The 22,190-nt window shown below is 47.8% G+C and overlaps 1 long non-coding RNA gene across 2 annotated transcripts in view; it reads right to left on the minus strand.

Annotated features, from left to right (window-relative positions):
• Positions 1–675: 675 nt before the first annotated feature.
• LOC127034883 (uncharacterized) overlaps positions 676–22,190 on the minus strand; it is a 40,708-nt gene continuing 19,193 nt past the window's right edge. The window contains exons 3-5 of one of the 2 annotated variants that reach the window (XR_007769515.1): positions 19,072–19,373; positions 1,810–1,928; positions 676–1,405 (exon numbers count right to left, since the gene is read on the minus strand). This is a non-coding gene — a long non-coding RNA (uncharacterized LOC127034883). The remainder of the gene's footprint in view (positions 1,406–1,809; positions 1,929–19,071; positions 19,374–22,190) is intronic. The other variant, XR_007769514.1, reaches the window with a different exon arrangement.

Below are 22,190 nucleotides of genomic sequence, written 5' to 3' on the forward strand. Positions count from 1 at the left end.
CTCCAGTCAGGAACAGCCCCTGCCCCACTGGGTCCTGGTCAGGAATAGCCTCCCTCCCTCTCTCTCTCGATTTGCAAATGATGCTCGTTTTCCACTGAACAATTGGTGACATTCAGCAAGTGTTTCTGGAAAATGACCCCCTCCAAGCTCCACATGTTAACTGAGGGAAAACACCTGGATATCAACTAGCTTTGCATTTCATTGGGAATGTGCCATTCACCTCTAGTCATAATCCCCAAGCCAGAAACCAGCAACCTGCTACGATTCCCTCTTTTCCATCTGCTGCTGAAACGGAGTCACCTTGCTATTTGTGCTCAGAGCTTTCAAACCGACGCTGGAGCCGATCCTTTGCTGCCTCTTCACAAGCCCTGTGGTGCCTTAGAGCCTCCTGCCGAGCTCCTGGAATCAGAGCAAATGATCTAGCTAGATATTTATACATGCTTATTGCCCTGGTACCTGGCACAGTTACCAGGGGAACTGCATCTCTGATCTGTCCTGGTCTGAGACCACCCCTCTCGGCCTCGGGCTGTCATCGCTCATGTGAGATTGAATCATGCAGACCCCATGTATCAGCCATGACCACCTCATCACTTCTGACTTATGTTCAGACCCCGCAATTCTGTTCCCTCCAAAGCACTGACAATGGTAACCAGGGACCAAACAGCCTCCTGAAAGCAAAGTATCGTTTATTCAGAACAAACACATTTCAGAGAAAATAAATCTTAAAAACAATACACCAGCTGATACACATGCCTGCTTGTCCCTAAGGCTTACCATCCCCTGTGTCTGGGAAGTTCCAAGGCCTTCAGACTCCTTCCACAGCGATTGCTGCCTAGGCAGCTGCTGACAAGTGACAAACGCTTCACAGGAACCAAGACACTTTTTAACTGTCTGTAGCCCTTTGATCTGGTAACTCCAGTTCTGGCCAAATCAGGTTGGAGACAGTAGCTTGGCCCACTGTCTTTCAAGTATGTACCTAGATGGTTTTATCTGGGAAGCCGTTGTGTTGTCTCCCTGTTTGTGCCATACAGCCCCTGTTGAATTCAAGCATTCTGGCTATGGAATAAACATTCTGCTACCCCAGAATAAGTTAACAGTCTTTCTCAGTAACTAGGTGACGTATCAGTGTTATTAGATTCTTGCTTAGCAGTTCCTACAATATTCATAACATTATTACGTATCAGCTCTACTTCTGTCACAGTGCCTCTGCAGCTAAGGATTCTGGGTTGTGTCTGAGCAGGAGCTGAATGCAAAGTGACGGTGTGAAACAGCTCGAGAGACATGCCACTGTGGAATAACTCAGCAGGTCCTAAAAATCCAATGCTGTGCATAGTGACGAATCTGCAGCCATTCTGCAGGCACTCGGGATGTCGTGTTGCCACCGAGGATGGATGGACAGCAGCAACTAGAGATATGGGAAGAAGGATTCACTGCAGTGAGAGAAACAGAAACTCCCCACCACCTTCTCCCGCCCTCCCCCCCCCACACACACACACACTAGAACCTAAATCTAATCAGCACAGGGAATGATCAGACTTGGGACTGCAGCTGTGGTGAGAAATTGCTCACGCTTGGCTGAATATATGAAAATAAACCAATGGGTGATGTGCTAAGTGATAAATACCCTCTTACTGCTGCATTTTATTTATACGGGCCCACTACCGTAAATTGTACATTACATTAAAAAAAAAAAGGCTAATTTACTCCGAATGGGCTGTGCACCATTTTTTCCTCTGAAACAGATCAACCCAGAGTCCAAGTCAATGGCGCCCTCACTTATTTTTAGGTATTTGCGCCTACTGCACTAACCGTCACGTTATCAAGTAAATTCAGAAAGCCAGGCAGCTGCCAGCAGAGGGGCACTGAGAGCCTCTGTTATCTTTGTTTTAAATGGTCTGTCTGTTCCTGGGATGTATTTGCTTTCAGCCCTGGAAAAACAAAAACAAAACAGAAGCTTCACATTACACTGCAGAAGTTTACCAAGTTTATGGCTCTCTCAGCAAACTTATATCCTAGCAATAGTCCAAAATAATGCATAAGCACTCCAAGAAGGAACACAAAACTTGCAGTTGGAATAGGAGATGATTGTATTTGACCAAATACTTGTGAAAACTGTGAAAGGAACTTGCCATTTTGGCTCATTTTTACAAATTTCAATTTTCATTGTCTATGTTTATACCCTTTTTCTGTAATATTGTTTACTTGCCATATATTATTTAGCCACTAGATGTCTCTGTGTGCTATATCAAATTCCAGACAGGATGTTGTCCATGGTAAACAAAGGAGACAAAGCTGGAACTCAAGCTGTGTGGAAATCTTTTTGTTTATTTGTGGATGAAGCTGTTTTCTTTAATAAACACTTCTTCTTTAAGGTCTGTGATTCCATATATCATGCCATGCACTTGTCTTGAATACTTTGTTGAACCTGTCCCCTGGCAGAAGTGAAACAGTGAATTTTAAGCAATTATTAGAGAGTATTCATGGAAAGTGAATTCTGACCTCATAAGCTCAACTATTTTTCTGGAAACCTGATTCTAGGGGCTGACTTCTCTGGCCCATTTTGCAATGCTCACCAAGCACTGCAGGACCAGGTCCCCTCCCCTTTTCTCTGCTCAGGTGGGGTGGAGAACATGAGGCTTCAGAATACAGAGATCAGAAACTATCTTCGGGCCAACAGAGGTGAAAGTAAGCTGGTACAGTCCGGTACGGCATACTGGCAAGAGCCAGTACACTGTGCCAGACTGGACCGGGTTCCAAGGTGGTGATTTAAAGGGCCCAGGGCTCCAGCCACTGTGGGGAGCCCCGGGCCCTTTAAAGTACCGCCGGAGCTCCGGCAGCCGGGCTCGGGTGGGGATTTAAAGGGCCTGGTGCTCCACCCGCTACAGGGAGCCCTGGACCCTTTAAATCCCTCCTGGAGCTCCGGCACCTGGGCTCAGGTGGGGATTTAAATGGCCCGGTGCTCCTGCCACTGCAGGGAGCCCCAGGCCCTTTATATCCCTGCCGGAGCTCCAGCAGCCAGGCTCGGGCGGCAATTTAATCGGCCTGGTGCTCTGGCCACTGTGGGGATCCCCGGGTCCTTTAAATCCCTGCCGGAGCTCCAGCAGCCAGGCTTGGATGGGGATTTAAAGGGCTCAGTGCTCCAGCCGCTGCAGGGATCCCGGGCCCTTTAGAGCACCGCTGGAGCTCCGTCAGCCAGGCTCAGGTGGGGCTTTAAAGGGCCCAGAGCTCTGGCCACTGCAGGGAGCCCCCGGCCCTTTAATTCACCCTTCAGCCCCAGGGCTCCCAGCCGCCTCTGCAGCTGGTAGCTCCAGGCTGATTTAAAAGCCCTGGGGCTCCCAGCCACAGCAGGAGCCCCAGGGCCTTTAAATCTTGAAAGGCCTCGCCTCTTCTGGCTAAGGCCATGCCTCTTCGGGTTGAAGCCACGCCCCCGCTCAGGACTCTGGCGTACAGGTAAGTTCTTTAAGTTACTTTCACTCCTGCAGGCCAAGAAATGCTCTCAGAAATTATCCCATCAGTAATTTCTTATGTGGAACAAGACAGAGAAAATTAAAGGCTGCTCAGAGGCGATTCTTGACCAGAAATGAAAGGATTCAGATAAAAGGACTTGCTATGAGTTTTTTGCTCACTATAGTTTTTAAATTCAGTTTTCACCAAGGAAATACTGCAGCCAATGGGAGGTAGTGAGTACAGTGAATAAGAACCATGTGATTTGTCCCATGAATAATTAATTTAGACTCAATGTCACAATATCATTCCAATTGCTGTTCTCTGCTATGGTATCCAAGCTTATAAAGGAAAGAGATCGTTTGTATAAGGTTGTTGCTTCCCCAGCAGCTAAAAACAGGGCTGTGGGCCACCAATGAGAGTGTCTTCTGGTGATGACAGAACAGCTCTGAGCCCTCGTCTCCTTGTTCAAACAGACTCCCAGTGGAAGCTTTGTCTAAGGAGTGCAGACTAAATAACACCTCTTTGGACTCAGCCATTAGCATCTTGATAGCGCTGCACAGACATTAACTAACCATGCAGTACATGTCCCCTAGGATCCTGCCAAGGAGCCCTGCTGAGTGAGGCTATGTGGAAGCAGAGGGGACTGGAATTCGCTCTGACTTGTTTCAATTAAACTCAGTGGACGTTGTCTCTTCCTTGTGAAGTCAGCGGTTAGTTTTTTTTTCTAATTCAGCTCCTATTTCTCAATCGCTTTTGCTCAAAACACAATAGGCAGCTTACAAACAAATACACTGAAATATACAGCAGGTAAAACTGCGGACTACACAGAGACTTGGGACACAAGGCTGCCGGGGAACCACAAACAAACAATACAAACACCACGTAAGAAATTCAGACAAACTTGCTGAACCACGTGCTGAACCTCACAATTACATACTCCACAAGCATCACTTTGGTTCACAACACACTGAACGCCATTCAGGACATTGGGTCTTTTGTGAGTGCATCTCCAAAACAGATGCAGTGTTTTTTGGATGAAAGTGACACCAAGCAGCATCTACAGGAGTTTCCTTATACCCGCTGGTTTCAGCAGGAGGCATGCCTCTCCATTGTCATCGCCAATTACAAACATTTGTTTCCCACTGTGGATCGTCTACAGACCTGCACAGACCACAGGTGTGACACAGCTGCATGCATAGCCAGAGCAGTGGAGTTATTTAACTTTCTTGTCTGTAGTATTGTTTGCCAATACAGCAATATGTTACGCCACTGAGCAATGCTCTTCAGAACCCATCTCATCAACTTGTGAACGCCAGCCAACCAGCCAGCAGTTTGATGTCACCACTTGGGGACAAAAGAGTAGGCTGCATTTATAACTATCTATGGGGGAGATGTCCAGGCACTAGCTGTGAGAGTGGAAATAACTGTCTTATTGCTTTGTATAGCTAGACTGCAAACCCAGAGATCAAATGCCCCAGCTTCAGTACCCCAGGAATGCTGGCACTAATTGTCCCACTTTCAGATCGCTTAACTGCCCAGCTGAATGATCGAGTGTGTAGTTCTTTGACTGAAAGTCCAGTATCTCCTGCCCAACAAGCTAGCCATGCTGACCCCAGCCATGTGGAACGAGACAAAGAATGAGGCCATGCTTCTCTGTCTAGAAATGGCTGACGCGGGGCTCTGGGGGCATTCCAGGTCTGCTGAAAGCAGTAGTGATGTGAGGGATGTATCAGAGAACACTGTTGCGCTCTGCCCAACATCCACAATGCCTGAAACGTGCTGCCTGCCACGCCAGCGTTCACTGCTTCAGCTTTATTCACTTGCAACTGTTTGAGGCATTTGAAATGCTACCTGTGCTGCACCGTGATGGAGACGCGCCTACCAGGGCTGGCACTGAGAAGCATCCGCCATGATGTGGCCTTTGAAAGGGTTGCAAGACTTTGATGCAAGAGGAATGCAAAGAGCACAGCTTCTCTTCCATGACTGACCACAGTAAGTGCACCTTTAAAGTTTCACTTGTATGTATATGTTAGCAGCACCTAGTATTAAAATGTCTGATATATTTTCTTGATCATTAACATTAAATGACAAGTTGTGTTATTACCAGCATCATCAGTTTGTTTTTTTAATTACCTCTTTTGCTACTAAGTGTAAGATTAAAAAAAATAAAAAGCTTATTTCTCAGGCCTCACCTCAGGGCTTGGTCCATTATGCATAATGCTCGTGTTCCTTGATATTATCTCCCCCCATTCATTCAGCGTTGAGCTAATGACTTTACCCTTCCATTTATCATTACAAGCTGCTCAAATCAAACAGGTCTCCCGGAAATTGCTACTTGATTTCCTTGTTTATTCAGTAAAAGAATTTTGGGTATTTCGAAATGCCATCAGTTATTCCCCCGCCCTCCACTCCCCATTTTCTAACACTCCAGCCTCAGATCAATAAATTAATTCAAAATTATCTAACAAGCACTCAGCCTGTAATTTATTTTTCATAAGTGTTAATCTAATTCCCCCTGAACGGTATGCCTTTGGGACTGTTGTGAATTAGGAAGCTATTCAAGACATTTCTCCAACGTTACTTAGGCAGAAAACAACATCAGACTGAAAGTAATAATGTCAGGCTCTTTTTAAAGATGGTTTTCAGAGACCCAAAACATATTTCATTTTAATTGATGTTTTGGGTTCTATATTTACCAGTTCACTCTGGAGACCATCCCTTTGCAACTCACTCCTGTCTTTACTAACCACTATAAAATGAAGCTTACTAAAAGCCTTGATGTGATGTGGCTTTTATTGTGATCCAAAATCATACTTATCCAGGGGCCAATTTCTGTATTAGCTGCAGTAGACTCCTAAAATACCAACTGATTTCAATCTAGGGCTTTAAACATTGGCAAACTGTCTCCTTGCAATTTCTGCTCAGGTCTGGGAAAGTTTAAGAGTTGCAACAAATAGTTCAAAGTAGTTCAATCAGATGAGGACACCAAAGCTTGCGAGATGCGGCTAGGCAATGCATGGCAGGATTTTGCACCAAAGGAACATGGGACAATAATGTTTTTAGCTTATAAAATCTGGAGTTCATAAAAGCTACAAACCTAGTCATTCCAGCTTGCTCCTCTTCCTTTCACTTTCTTGGAAAGCTGTTATTAAATATGATGATACAAACTGCAAAAATCTCTCTGTCGGTGCAACACTGAGAACTGGATTGTAAAACAAGGCTCTGTCCTGAGTAAGGATCAGTGCAGCACAGATGGCTGATCTTTGAGTTAAATGGGTAGCTTAATACAGGGCTTTATTGAGCCTTTAGAGGGTGCAGCGGGAGTGGCAGCAGAGACACAGGGCCTTGCAGATGAGGAACACCCAGCTAAGGAACATGACTCTGAAGTGCTAGGCCAGCATTCTGAAGAGCAGTGTTCCTCCTTACCGCTCCTCACCCATTAGCAGCTGCAGTTCGCCAGCTGGTGTGAAAAGGGGTGGGGCCATGGCCCTGCCCCGCCTCCTTTGGGATCTCTAGTACTGAGGTCAGTGCTAACCTAGTCTGGTCCTTGCATTCAACGCCGGTACTCTGATGATGGGCAGGGGACTCTTTTCTTGGGGAAATTTTTCCCACTCCAACTCAGGATGAAAAGTCAGTCATGAACATTTTTGCAAATTGAGAATCCAAAAATAGTTCAGACCTGGTCAATTGATATGGTTCATTTTGATAATTTCAGAACGTTTTGTTTTGATTTTGACACACTCACCTTCTCTTTCCCCCACTATCAGTTAACTTAAATTTCCAAACAGTCATTTGAACCTGAAAAACAGAACTTTTTCATTTCAAAACCAGTTAGTTTCCACAATTGTGAAAAAAAATTTCAAATGGGAAATTTGTCAAAATTGACATTCAATGAACCAGCATTTCCTGCTGAACAAACATTATGTCAGAAATTCCCAGTCAGCTCTAATCATGACTGCTCCTGTGCAGGCAGCACAAGGCAACACCTCCCTGGCCATGACCTAGCCAGATTTTTTCATGGAACCAAACCTCACCAGAAATGAGGTCTAGGGAAATGTTGGCACTGGAATCCTGACTTGTGCATTATTTAATTTGCTGCTGTTTCAGACTGCAGTGTCTTGGCCCCAGGTAATGTTCTGTTTGCTTCCATAGGTAGAACCTATGGGCAGCAGCTCTGTACCTAATAGATTATTTCAGGCAGAGAGATTCATGCTCATCTTTTATGCTCATCTCTTTAAAAGGACTGCACTGCAACGGACAGTAAGCATTTCTCAAAGATCTACCTGACTATACAGAAAGTGGAACAGAATTCATAAGACTCTCTGTAACTGTGCCACCTAGTGACTCCCAATGATATTACCAACTCTACTGATGTAATCAATTATGAATACATTGTTTGGGGTTTTATTTTACATAGGGCTCAGTTCCACTGTCCCTGGGAAGGAACACAGCAGCTGTTTAAGCATGCACAGTAAGCAACACTGTGTAAGGAGTGAAAGACATTTCTAAATCTGATTCGTTTTCCACCATTTGCTCTGTTACGTTCTGCACTTCGGTGGGACTGGGACTATCCAGGGAACCTGAGCGGGTCACTTTCACTTTTTTTTCATGAATCCACATACTGCCAAGAACCATCTAAATGCAGCAACAGATCCTCCTCTACCACCTGGAGGGATCACTCCGTGGATACTGACCAGTGTCGTCAAGGCCCTGCTCTCCTTTCCATCCTCTCCTCCCATGCGGAGTAAACTGTGAATGGACCAAAAGCTGGTAGAGCAAAGGCCAGCGCTAAAGAACTCACAGACAGTCATGCCACCTGCTCCACCTCTGCGTAGAGCCAAACAATGTACTACCAGCTCTGGGAGAGCCAGAGGCAAATCTCAGTTGGTGCAGAGCTGGAGAGAGCTCCAGCTTAGACAGCCCCAGACAAGCATGGAGAAATGAATCCCATTAGACTCTCTCCTGACCCCTCCAGTGTATCTTGAACATCAGGAAACTCCAGGAGCACAAATGCATCTGTGCTCTGTCCAAACCCAATGGCACTGAAGCCTTGGGGAGTGTGGGGCAGTGGGTATAAAAAAAGTGAAGGGAACTTTTTCAAACCTCAAAACCAGTTTGGGGAGGACAGGGAGGGAATGGGGAGTCAGTACAAGTTAAAACGGGTGAACGGTTTGGGCTGATTCTTCTTTTATCCAGAGAAGGTTCTCCATCCCTGGTCAGGGAGAAGGGCAGGGGAATCTGGCAGTGGTTGGGGGAAGAAGAGCGAGGGATTTTAAGGGCCTCATGTAGATGAAGGCTAATAGCCCTCTCATGCACCCAGAGTGTCTCTGAGGACCCAGTGCAGGAAATGCAGGCCATCCCCTGCACTAGCAGGCTAGTTAGCAGATAACTGTGTGCCAGATATGCACAGATGCCCTATACATCTGCCATGCTTGCAAAACCCATCCTCTGTCTGCAGAACACGGCACATGCCGGGTGCTTTGCTGAGAATGTCAGGGGCAGGGAGGAAGACAGGACAGAAACACCCAGAGCACGCGGAAGAGTCACAGCAGGGAGGAGGAAGGTTCTCGCCAGCCAGACTCACTCTCTCCCTTATCATTTTGCTATTGACTTCCAATAAGCTTCCGCAAAGCCCAGGCGCTTGGCAGGCTGGCACTGTGCACCGGGCAGGGGCTGTCTGCAGCTTGCAGCTGGCTCTGGAATCCTCTCACAGAGCAGTAGGGCAGCCGGGTGTTCGTTCAAGGTCACCATCTCTTCAGCGCCTTCTGAATGTTGGATTTAGACAGACGGCTGGGCCAGCAAATGGCCCGGTCAGGTAACAGAAAGGGGAGATTCAGGATGCCTAGGCACAGCTCCAGCAGACACCTGCCCTGCCTGAGTTTTTAGTAATACGTGTCTCCCGCTCTCAGTGGTGGCTGTGTGGTAAGGGCTGAGCAGACAGGTCCTCAGAAAGATCCTAAGAGGTCCCGGTAACATAGAGTAACAAACATTGAAGGAGAAGATCCGAGAAGGAATTGGACAGGGGCCAGTTCAAGGACAGTGTTAAAATCGGGGAGATGGGAGGATGGGGAATGAGCTATCAGGCCGTACTCCTCGAGCTCCTGGGGGTGACTCCAACCCAGCGTGGCCAAGACAAAAGGTTATCGTCCCCTTTCAGCTGTGGGGAATGAGCAAGGGAGGGGCCCAGTGCCACTGGTGTCCACCTCCCCCAAAGCACCCTTCTGAGTCCTGCCCAGAATGAGCTGTGCACCAGAAACCACCGGCAGTGAAAAACACCTTTACTGAGCCTGCCTATAGCCGTCCCTATAGCCTGATGTGCCTTTCGCTGGGTCACTGTCTCCTTAGGCCCACTGTGGTCCCCGGGCAGCCCCTGGAGGCCAGTCACAGCAGACACCAGTGGGCCCTGGGGCCTGGGGCGAGGCACCAGGCTACAGGACCTGAGCAGAAGAAGTTTGCTGTGATGTTGGCTGCAGTGCCTCAGTTCTCTTCATGAACATGTTGATCCAGCACTAAATTCATTGAACAGTGCTAGACTCTGCAATGCTAGACCCTGCTTTCGCTGCAGCTCTTGGTGCCAGACCCCCCTGCTTTGCGCCAGGGGGCTCCATGAAGCAGCATGTCACTGGGCTCCCTTCGGAGGGGGGTTATTTTCCAGAACAGCGTGTGAAGTGCTGATGCATCAGCTCTGCTGTCATGGAAACCAGAACATTGGGAACTTTGTGTGGGATCAACGCAACTTTCTTTATCTCGCCAGCAGAAAGAGAGAGCTCAGCCGCCTGAGAGGTGAAGAGAGATTCTGCTGCAGTGTGGGAACAAGGGGCCAGAGCAGAGGGCTCAGGCCTGCATCCTGCCTTTCCCAAAGCTCTGTGGGCAACGGACAGCCTTTTACCCCCCTAAAAAGGACAATTATTAGCTTGGTCGAAACCCTCGGGGGTCCTGTTCCTATAGAGCCCTCCCTGCCCCTGCTGCAGGATTAATTCTGGATTAATTGCAAGTGAATACGCAGCTTGATCTGTTTGGAGACCCCTTCTCTAGAAACGCTGATGCATGCAGGGCTTCGAGGTTCTTTTTCCAGTGAACTCCTGCTTGAGTTTTTCAAGAATCCCAGAGCTCTAATGGAACGAGCTGCAGGGCTGCACAGGAAATCTCAGCATAAGCGCCCAAAAGCCAAGCAGTGTCTGTCATGGAAACACAATATCACCTAAAACCAAATGGCCGGTGGTTCAGGCCCAAAGCTTTGCCCTTTGTTACAGTTTTCATAAGAACTAAAGGGGAAGGAAAACCTCGGCATCTGCTTTCAGACCCCCTCTAATAAAATCAGCCTCACTCTTCACAATTCTATGGCCCCGTTCAGCCAGAGATCTCCCAGTGCTTTGCATACGTTGACCGAGCCCCACAGCCCTCCTGGGAGAGAAGTACCATTCTACCTATTTCACACTGAGCCCTAAAGGACTTCCAGGGTGACAGAGCATGGAAGAAGGACCCAGGAGTCCTGGGCTCTAACCCACTAGATCCACTGGAATTTTTCCTCCTGCTTCAGTTTTCCTTCTGTTTATGCAGCTTGCCAGAGATGAGCTCCGCTGCCCAGCGGAGCTTCGTTTTCTGATTTGGATCTACAGGCCCCAGGAAAGTCCAGGGCAACGCCAGACAGCTGTAGCCAGGTTAGCCATCTTCTCCCAGCTCACTCAGTCACAAACACCCATCCCTTCCCCACTGGATCAGCTTTAGCCTGCATTGGCCGAGGCAGTGTCCCTCCAGCCTCTTCAGTTTGGTGAGCCCTTGTTCAAGGTCAGAAGTATTCATGGCCCCTTTGTATTTATTATAAAAGTCAGAGCGGGACATCACAGCCACACCTGGCTCCAGCAGAGCTCCCCTTCCAAAGCTGCCCCCACCAGGGCTGAGCCCTCCCAGGGTGCAGAGGGCTTTGCCAATGCAGGGAAGGAATTCTCAACCCCACCCTCTGCCCCAAGGGCTTGAATCCAGCCCTGTTCCTTTGCTACACAGAGTATCACACCTTCCTCCATTCCCCGTGACCCTATAACCCCACCCAGCTGCAGGCAACACCATGACGCCCAACCAGAAGATGCCAGGCAAAGCCGGTCAGCCACCTCTGAACATCCCTGCCATGAGCGTCCCAGTCCTCAGCCCGGCCCCTCCCAGCACACTGATGGTGACATGGAGGTAGGTTCCCGCAGCTTAGAACTCAGTGCAATGACCCCAATGTACCCACCTTGCTACTGTGGCAGCAGCAGCTGGCACAGCAGAGCGGTGAGGGGCAGAGGCTCCATATCAGTCTCTATTCACCATGCAGCCAGCGGGAGCAGAATCCATTCGCCCCAAGCTCACGCCTCCATCCGAGTGCAGCACAACTAGCCAGTTCTATCCTGCTGTTCACCCCACAGTCACAATCCCCCACTGCAGCGGAGCTCCACTGCACTGAGAGCCAGGGAGACAGCCCCAGGGGTGGGGCTGGGCTAGGGGCTCCGCTCAGCACCAAAAGCAGCTTCCCCCCAAACAACTCCCACCATCTAGCTGCCACTGCAGCCACCAGACACTCGGCCAAGCGGGAAACCACTGAACCAACGCCATATGTTAAACAAGAGGGGACCAAGGAAATGTTCCATCCCAAGCCTCCCAGTGTAAAGTAAAAGGAGTCAGAGCTCTGCAGCACAACGCTGGAGTGGGAGATGTGTACGCCCATCGCGCCACGGCACCAGAGAAGGCAACACATGCACACATCGCGCCAGGGCACTGGAGAAGGCGACATGTGCGCCCATCGCGCAGCGGTGCCAGGGAGGGTGACACATATGCCCAATCACACCACAGCATTAAGGAGGGTGACACGTACACTTATCATCTGTGGCACCCAGGAGGGTGGGGTGTACATCTGTCAAGTCTCTGGAAAGCTTCTGTCTTGGCCCTGATGTGTCTCCACGAGGGAATAAGCCTGGCTCTTATACACTGTTTGCAGGTCATTGTAGCCATTTCAGTCCTAGGCCATTAGAGACGAGGCCGGGGAGGTAATATCTTTTATTGGACCAACTTCCATTGCAGAGAGAGAAAAGCTTTCAACTTCCCCAAGCTCTTCTTCGAGAAGATCTGAGGAAGACCCGAGGCTCCATTAAGCAAGAAAGCCTGTCCCTTCCACCAACAGGAGTTGGTCCAATAAAAGATATCACCTCACCTGCCTTTTCTGGCTCTTATAAGCAGGAAGCGGGGTAACCAGGCAGGCATAGGTCCAGGTTTGCCCCCACCAGTGGCAGTGAGTGCTCCAGTCTTTTCTGTCTGTGCCATCTGTGTAGGGACAAATGCCCCTTCCAAAGCCAGAGCCTTTTTAATGAGAAGCTACAGTGCTAAATTGCATTTCTCTATTATCTGTCTCCTGACAGTCCAGGCTCTAATGAGATTCTCCCTGGCTAACACATTTTAGCAGCAGCCGCACTGAAAACTCATATTCTGATCCAGCAATGACTTATGCTATGCAGAGGACGAGAGAAGGGATGGCCCCCATGAGGACTGAGGTCCATTTTCCCAGCCCTATGGGGGAAAGCAGGTAATCTAATCAACGCAGGGACATTTCCCTAATGCCTGCTGCGAACGCAGCTGTCAAACACTTTTGCATTAGAATGAAATTGATGATGGAGACACTGGGACACTGCAAACAGCAGGTCCTTGAAAATGGGAAGAGGTAGCACGAGTCGCTCTTTGCTGCTGGATGAATTCCCTCTCGCCTTTCTGAATAATGCGCAGGACGCAGTCAGCGGGGAGCAGCGCCACTGAACAAAGCCTTCACTGGTCAGCACAGTCAATATTGCAAGGTGAAAATCCTCGATAGCAAACCATCCCAATGCTGTTCCCCTAGGAGCAATCATTATGTCATTCTGCACGCAGCCACCTGACCTCTCAGACATTTCTCTGAGATCCTCTGGGTCCAGTCGGGACCAGGACACCTGGGCGCTATTCCCAGCTCTGGCAGGGTCTTGCTCTGTCTCCCCGGGCACATCACTTTCCTACTTTGCATTTCGGTTTTCTCCCGAGAAATGAGAATAATATTTCCCCTACTTTAAAAAGCGCTCTAAGATCTTTGAATAAAAGCTCTCACTAGCCAAGAGTGGTTCTGACCGTGCTTACTCACTCCCAGGGCTGGAAAGGAAACAGTAGCAAGCGCGGCTCTGGCCCACAGTACTGAGCTAGGTACAAGGAAGGTACACGGTGACGAAGGGGAAGATCAGCCATTGCAGGAAGGGTCACACAGAGAGCAAAGCCAGAGCCAAGGGGCAGCAGTAGCACTTGCTAGGTAACTTTACTACCTAGTAGAGAGCTTGTGCCTTTCGCCACTGGGGTGAGGGTGGTGAAGGGCATTGGGCATCACCAGGGCTTGCGAAAAGCAACGGCATGGAGAGTAAAAGGCTGATACTTCCTGGCACATGTGGACACTCGGAAGCCAGCAATGAGAGGGTTAAATGCACAGTGGCTCTAGAAAACTCCTGTTGGTTATTTTCTCCTTCCACGGTGTGTTTACTCTCAGAGGGGATGGCTACCACTGCAGTAATGCACCCGCGGCTGGCCCAGGCCGCTGACTCAGGGCTTGGGTGCAGGGCGGATGTTCAGACCCCAACCCAGATGTCTACACTGCAATTCTATAGCCCCACAAGGCTGAGTCAGCTGATCCGGGCCGCCACGGGCATTTTATTGCAGCACAGCCAGACCCAGACCCCAGCCACACAGAAGGGCTATGGCCTGGCACGAACGTTCGTTGGTTCTACCTACATGTTGTATATCGGTTCTGCAAAGTCCTTAGGAAATGCTTTGCTATCAACAACCTAAACACTTCTGTTTCTTCCCTGATTGGAGAGGAGGGAGCACAGGGCAGTGTTAGACTCTCAGAAGTGCCTATTTTCCATTTCATCTCCAAGGCATTTAGGCTGGTTGTGCTGGGATGTGTGAGGGTGGTGGGAAATGCATGTGCTTTCCCCTCACTGTCTGCAGAGTGCATTTCTCCTTCCACTTCACAGCCAACGATACTGTGCTTGGCACAAAGGGGAGACAAATTGTAGTGATACTTAAAAGCTAATTAGTCTGAGAACTGACTTGGAAATTATTATTAGAATTACGGAAAACACGGATTTGTTTGGAACTTCGTGTTGATTTTAACAGGGAAATAAAGCAATTGGAAATTCAGCTATGAATGGATACAGATTATCTAGCTCTCCTGCTCTCGCTCGCTCTCACTCTTCAGAAAACGGACTTCCGATAGTTTACCATTAGGCAGAATAGGGAAGCAAAGCTGAGTCTCTCTGCACACACGACCTTGCCTGTTCTCAGACAATCCTATACCAGTCACAGGCTGGATCGGGATTTCTAGTTCATGTGCATCAGGTCTCATTAGCTAGACTCGTTCCTTTCCACACGCTCGAGGGAAATGGTACCATATTGTATTTTATGCTGGAAAGATCTCAGCCAATCACAAGGAGGTGATGAGGATGCCCTGTCCTGGATAGCGTGGTGTTCCGGACATACCCTCCCTGCTGGGGAGGTGGAAATGTAAAACGGCAGAGTAGTTACACGTGATGGTGCCAAAACCCATATATTATGTAAAGCTCTGCAATCTGACTGGCTCCATTGGTTTCATTTCTACCCCATCAGAACTGCCAAGTGAATATGGTCCCCCACTCCTCAAATTCTCAGCTGAACTGTAAATATTATTTTAACTCAATTATGCAAAGATATAGAGTCACTGGCCATTTCAATATAATAACAATGTGACCATGCTTCCTGCTAACTCAGTAATCACCACATTACAGGTTAACAAGGCCCTCTGTCTCCAGGTGGATTTAGCTCAGAGTACATTGATACCTCCTAAGAAGGATGCTAAGCAGCCTCACCAGCTGGTGGCTGTGGATCACAGGATCAGCCTGCTGTGCATTGGATTTCTGTGAGCAGCAGTGACCCCCTTTGGTCCTTCGAAATACTGCACACTTTTCCCCAGATGAGGGCCAGGTGAACAATTTGCTCAGCAAAGGTCACCCTCTCTTCTGACTGTAAGATTGTCAGCTGGTGTGAGCGGGCATGTCGATATACACCAGCAGAGGAACCAGCCTTCTGGCTTGAGGCAGCCGATTTGCTGTCAGCAACCGTCCGATGCATGTTTCGTGCAAACCAATTGCAGCCCGTGAACTTTTCACTGCGATGACTAAATTTGAGCTCTTGCTAGCGACAAATTTGATAATCTCACTGCCCTGTGGATCACATATGGCACATGCTCCCTGATCGGATGACCCAATCTTTCTAAACAGGCCTGATTAACTCAGTGAGAGGGTGGGATACACTAAAGAGGAGCAGGGCATTACAAAAGGCCACAACAACAGATGAGCAACAGGCTTAGAAACAGACCAGCAAATGGAGGCAGAAAGGTTAAGTCATTGGCTTAAAGCCACACAAAGAAGCAGGGTCGGAGCTAGGGTTAAAACAACCCATTCCTGGCTCCCAGGCCTGTGCTTAGACCACCCCATCCCTGCTGATCTGCCAACAAGCAGGCCACTCCTGGCTGAGGTTTGGGCAGCATGGGAACCCACCCACTAGGAGGGCATCTCCAGAGACACCATCCAGCCATTAGGGGCAGGTGCCACACAGGTAAAATCACCTGTGCCCTGCCCACACTATCTGCTACTATCTCCGGTGGAGTTGCAATTGCGCTTATGAATTTTCCATGGTGGATGTACCTCAGGGGACATATTCCAATGCTGAGAAGCTGTAACCACAAGCCCTTCAGCCCCCCATGTTAAAATAGGGTTGGAGTCCAGTTGTGTTCTTCACAGGAAGTACCACATCAGGGGCCCCAGGCGCGAAACCTGGACGTAGCATAGCGGGGACTGAACCACGTCCCAGGCCTTGCTTCAGCCAGATTGAGCCAGACCACTTGCCATGGAGAAATGAAGGGATCGAGATAGAAAATGTGTATTGAACATGGCCTGGGACAATGTTTCAGCTGAGGTATAATAAACAATAACAATAGAAGTTAAGGCCTGAAGGAGCCATTATGATCATCTAGTCTCTCACCTTGCATAACACAGGCCATAGATTTCACCCGTGAAAATTCCTGCATCTAGGCCAGAGGTAAAGACACATCACCTACAGGTTCTGGAAGGTCACAGAGAAACGTGTGTCTCTCTGTCTCTCTCGAGGCCCATGTCAGAGAAGCTGCTCGAAATGCAGGCCCACAAATGATAAACAATACTCCCAAATCAATAAAGGGTTGACCCTCTCTGAGCACCGTGTTTAAACCACTGTCATCATGCATCTTTTATACAAAATCAAGGATGAAAATGGAGTTGCTGCATACACAGGCCCCAGGGTAAAAGACCTTCTTGCTGGCCTGATAAAATTCACTGACATCCATAAATATTTCAGCGCAACTCGGTTTCATCTCCCCAGTTCAATAACCATAGCTTTTCATGCTGCAGAAAAGTTGGGGAGGATTAGAAAGAAGTTATCATCAAGGACCAACAAATAATTTTGCTTCTATTGGACTTGAAGGGGGATATAGGGATTTCTGTGGATTATTTGGCCCTATCTAGATTAAAAGCTTTTTAGAGTAAAAAATAATATTAGCAAATAACACTCGCCTATTCCTCCCATTCATCTAGTAATGCTATTACCTTGGAGATCTCTTTGAAATTCATAGCAGATTACAATGTGCTTACAAGTTAATACTTCCAGTGCCTTACAGCTAGGATATACACCTGGTGACAGGGCATTGAGTAGACACAGACATGCATCTTGCATTAGACTTCCCACCCCACAAAAGGCAATGGGGTTGATTCCACAGTCCTTGCACAGAGCTGTCACCTTGCACAAGTGAGGATTGAAGATTCATGTCCTGGTGTAAGAAGGCTGCATGAGATTTGCCCTGGGTGGCTAATCAGATAGAAAATGTCAGTGCTTTAAAAATCACCAGTCGCTCACTTCTGTTTGGTGGTTGTTTCGTTTTTAAAACTCCTGGGTTATGGCCACAAATGTATGGACAGATATCTGCTTACATGAACACACATTCATCTATGTGGCCATAAATTTACACCGCACTTTGCACTAAGATGTCCCAACTCTGATCAGCCTCCAGTCTAAAATGTACAGCACAACCGTTCACTGGGAACACGAGCCCTCCTGTCCCCTTGGCATTCCGGCTTGAGGAGACCTCTAGGTGCTGCTGTTCTCCAGGGGTGTTATCCTGGTCCAAAACTACCCAAGGGCTGTGGCAGGACTGCATGGTCCCAAAGGAAGACTAAAATCCTGAACAGGGACTTCTCACCTGCAGCAGTGCCATTGTCGCTGCTAAGTGGGTGCTGAGTCCTGCCCCCTCCCCTGAGGGTGGAGTCTGAAACTCTGCCCCCACTGCCTCATAAGGGGATGGACATCAGGGGATGCTCTATATTTAAAGGGACAAAAGCCAAGGTGGGATTGTCCCTTGCGGCTCTGTACTGGAAGGAGCCCGCCCCCCAAAACCTGCCCTCTCCCTCAGCCCTTCTCCTCGGGCACCACAGGCATTCAGGGAGCAGGGCTTGCAGAACCTCACGCCACAGTGGAAATCAAGGAGCTGGGAGCTGCACTGACTCATTCTGGGGCCCCTCCACAGCCTCAGGGGGCCCCAGCCCATGGCAGCATGGTGCCTGAAGGGGCTGCTCATGTCTCCCCTGCTCTAGATGCACAGGGTTGGGGCTGCCTTTCTGAATCATGAGCCTAGATTTAAATGTCTCCAGCAAAGCTGCTTCCCCAATCTCCCTCGGGAGTCTTTTCCCCAGTGTAACATACTTCCCCCTCCTGCAGAACCATGGATGGTGCTCAGAGGCCTGTGTCTCTCTCCCCGGCAGCAGCTCTGTGGCTCATCCTGGGGGAAACAGAACTGTCCCTATAGAAAGGGGCAGCCCAGTAGCACGGAGAGAAGCACAGAGTTTGCTCAGCTCAGCCGGAGAGCTCTTTTCAAGGGCACAACAAGGCATCAATCAATCACTGGCTTCAGCAGATTGTGTTCTTAAGACATTACGGTCTCGTAAATACAGGCAGCCAGCATAATTAGTGCTGAGATAGAACAGGGAGAATTTTAAAGTAGGTGTCGCCTGCCTGGAGGGCGCAGTAACCCCTCAACCCACACCAAAAGCCATATGTTTTGCACCGCACAGAGATGGGGTCTCTGCAGCCTGCATCTCAGTGCCAAGGACACTACAGATCCTGCCACTTTCATATCTGGTTAATTTCAGTGTCTATCTGAGACTTGGCGTAGCCAGAAAGTAGGCAGATGTCGCTTTGCTCGGTCAAGTTACTTTGGTAAATTCCACTAACACCACCTGCTTGGAAAGGAAAACAAGCATTTCTACTCAGCTGCTTGGGTCTTCTCACTCCCTCCACCAGGCAAATGAAGCCCCGCTGTGGCATCAGCACTGAGATATTCACCTGCCCTAGAACCACAGAGTAAAATCTCCAAGGGGTGGACTCAACCTCTCACCTGTTAGCTTTTTATGGTATGCATCTGTCTGGGCTGTTCAGTGCCCCCTTTCTCACATACTCACACTCACACTCTCACACACACTCTCACACACACACACACACACTATATTGTCTGTGGCTTACCTGACATTTCTATAGCCCTTCGTTCTGGAAGGTAGTGAAGAACTTTTCAGAATAATGGTTGGATGGAAATTGATCCATTCACCACTGAAAAGCAGCCACCTCTGGGATGGACACAGCAGCACTATACAACAGGAAGCCAAGAAGAGCAAATCCAAATGAAACTGCCATAACGGAGACTTTAGGTGGCAAAAAGCAATTTCCCAGAACACGGAGCCTTGTTCATTTAGCGTTATGGCGCTCAAACTGCCGAGTTTATCAATAAGTCTATGGAATTATTGTTGAGAAGAGCCTCTTCTTTTGCCCTGAAAGGAATTTCTTTGCTAGGGAATTAGAGAGCAATGAAAGCCATGCTTGAAAAATAATCATTGGGTTTTATTGATATTCACTGTCAGAGGATTTGCAAGTGGACCCCAAGCAGGTTTTAGCTCATTGTGCTAGAACTGAGGCAATGGTTCCAGTGATGGAGGGGAAAGGTAGAGTTCTAGGTGGATACGTTACTCCAGTGCCAGTGCCTCCCGTGTTGCTCCAATGGGCACTCAGGCCCAGATCCCTGGCTGCGGCCAAGGAACACACTGCACAGCTCAGGAGGATGGGTGTGAAGTTGGCTTTAAGCCATCATTGTGCTCTGTATCTTGGGCAGTTTGTGTCCATCTGATCTAAATTAGAGCAGTTGGCACCAGCAGCCTCAGTGAGCCAAGACAACAGCTAGGAAGCAGCAGAGAGCAGAGAAACTCCAGCCTCACCTTTCCTGGCCAGCCACCCCTATCTCAGGAGAGGGACTGGCATGAGACCCCATCTCTGTGCCGCTCAAGGATACGCTGGGCTAACCCTCGCTGGCTCTCCTGGCCCGAGGGCTGCTTTGCACTGTGAATGTAGTGTAAAAGTGGCAGTAGACTTGGCCAGGAACTGGGCAGACATACCGCCATTTTCAAACTTGCTTTTTACCATGCTTGGTCTTCAGGGAGATAGTCAATTTCTGGCTCCATCCCTGGGGGGATATTGCCTGGAATTCTGGTCTGGTTCTGGGCCCCACCTTTCAGGAAAGCTATAGCCTGGTGAAAAGTCAAGTACAGGATCACTTGGCCAAGAGATGACTGGGGTGGAGAGTGAGACACAGGATCAGACTTTACAAATATTCCTAAGATGCAAACCCCAAGGAAGGAGGGGAGTTGTTTAGGGGAGTCAGAGAGATAATAACTGGAAGTAATGGGATTAAATGTTATAAGTAGGGCTGTCAACTAATCGCAGTTAACTCACGTGATTAACTCAAAACAATTAATCGCAATTTTAAAAATGTGTCTCGATTAATCGCATTTATAACACTAGAACACCAACGGAAATGTATGAAATCTTTTTGGATGTTTTTCTACATTTTCAATATCGATTTCAATTACAACACAGAATACTAAGGGCACAGTGCTCACTTTCTATTATTATTTTTGATTACAAATATTTGCACTGTGACAATGATAAACAAAAGAAATAGTATTTTCCAATTCACCTCATACAAGTGCTGTCGTGCAATCTCTGTATCATGAAAGCTGAACTTACAAATGCAGATTTCTTTTTGGTTACATAACTGCACTCAAAACCAAAACAGTGTAAAACTTTAAAGCCTCCAAGTCCACTCAGTCTTGTTCTTCTGTCAATCGCTAAGACAAGCAAGTTTGTTTACACTGACAGGAGAAACTGCCGCCTGCTTCTTATTTACAATGTCACCTGAAAGTGAGAACAGGCGTTCGCATGGCACTTTCGTAGCCAGCATTGCAAGGTATTTATATGCCAGATATGCTAAACATTCGTCTGCCCCTTCCATGCTTCGGCCACCATTCCAGAGGACAGGCTTCCATGCTGATGATGCTTGTTAAAAAAATAATGAGTCAATTAAATTTGTGACTGTACTCCTTGGGTGGAAAATTTTATGTCCCCTGCTCTGTTTTACCCGCATTCTGTCATATCTTTCATGTTATAGCAGTCTCAGATGGTGACCGAGCACATGTTCATTTTAAGAACACTTTCACTGCAGATTTGACAAAACACAAAGAAGGTACCAATGTGAGATTTCTAAAAATAGCTACCGCACTCGACCCAAGATTTAGGAATCTGAAGTGCCATCCAAAATTTGAGAGGGATAAGGCATGTTTTTAGAAGTCTTAAAAGAGCAACACTCTGATGTGCAAACTACAGAACCCAAACCACCAAAAAAGAAACTCAACCTTCTGCTGGTGGCATCTGTTTCAGATGATGAAAATGAACATGTGACGGTCCACCCTGCTTTGGATCATTATCAAGCAGAACCCGTCATCAGCATGGACGCATGTCCCCTGGAATGGTGGTTGAAGCATGAAGGGACATATGAATGTGCATCTGGTACGTAAATATCTTGCAACGCCAGCTACAACAGTGCCATGCAAATGCCTGTTCTCACTTTCAGGTGACATTGTAAACAAGAAGCAGGCAGCATTATCTCCTGCAAATGAAACCAAACTTGTTTGTCTGAGTGATTGGCTGACCAAGAAGTAAGATTGAATGGACTTGTAGGCACTAAAGTTTTACATTGTTTTATTTTTAATGCATTTTTTGTACATAACTCTACATTTGTAAGTTCATCTTTCATGAGAAAGAGATTGCATTACAGCACTTGTATGAGGTGAATTGAAAAATATGTTTTTGTTTTTACAGTGCAAATATTTCTAATACAAAATATACATAAAGTGAACACTGTACACTTTGTATTCTGTGTTGCAGCTGAAATCAATATATTTGAAAATGTAGTAAACATCCAAAAATATTTAACATAAATGGTATTTTATTGTTGTTTAAGAGCGTGATTAATCACGATTAATTTTTTTGATTGCTTAACAGCCCTAGTGATGAGGGGAAATTTAGGCTGAATACTAGGAAAAGCTTCCCACCACTGAGCTGTATTAGATTGGGGTCTCCCAAAGGGAACCTCATTGCTTGGGGTGTTTAAAACAATTCCAGACGAGACGCTTGGAAATGTGCCCTAGGCACCCATCCGTTAGGTGACCTACCAGGTCTTGGCCAATGAGACAGGAAAGCTAGACAAAGTGCAAGGGGCAGGAAATAAAATGGGGTGGGGGCTCGAGGACAGAATG

Source organism: Gopherus flavomarginatus, chromosome 15 (assembly GCF_025201925.1).
Source record: "Gopherus flavomarginatus isolate rGopFla2 chromosome 15, rGopFla2.mat.asm, whole genome shotgun sequence".
NCBI classification, from domain to species: Eukaryota; Metazoa; Chordata; order Testudines; family Testudinidae; genus Gopherus; species Gopherus flavomarginatus.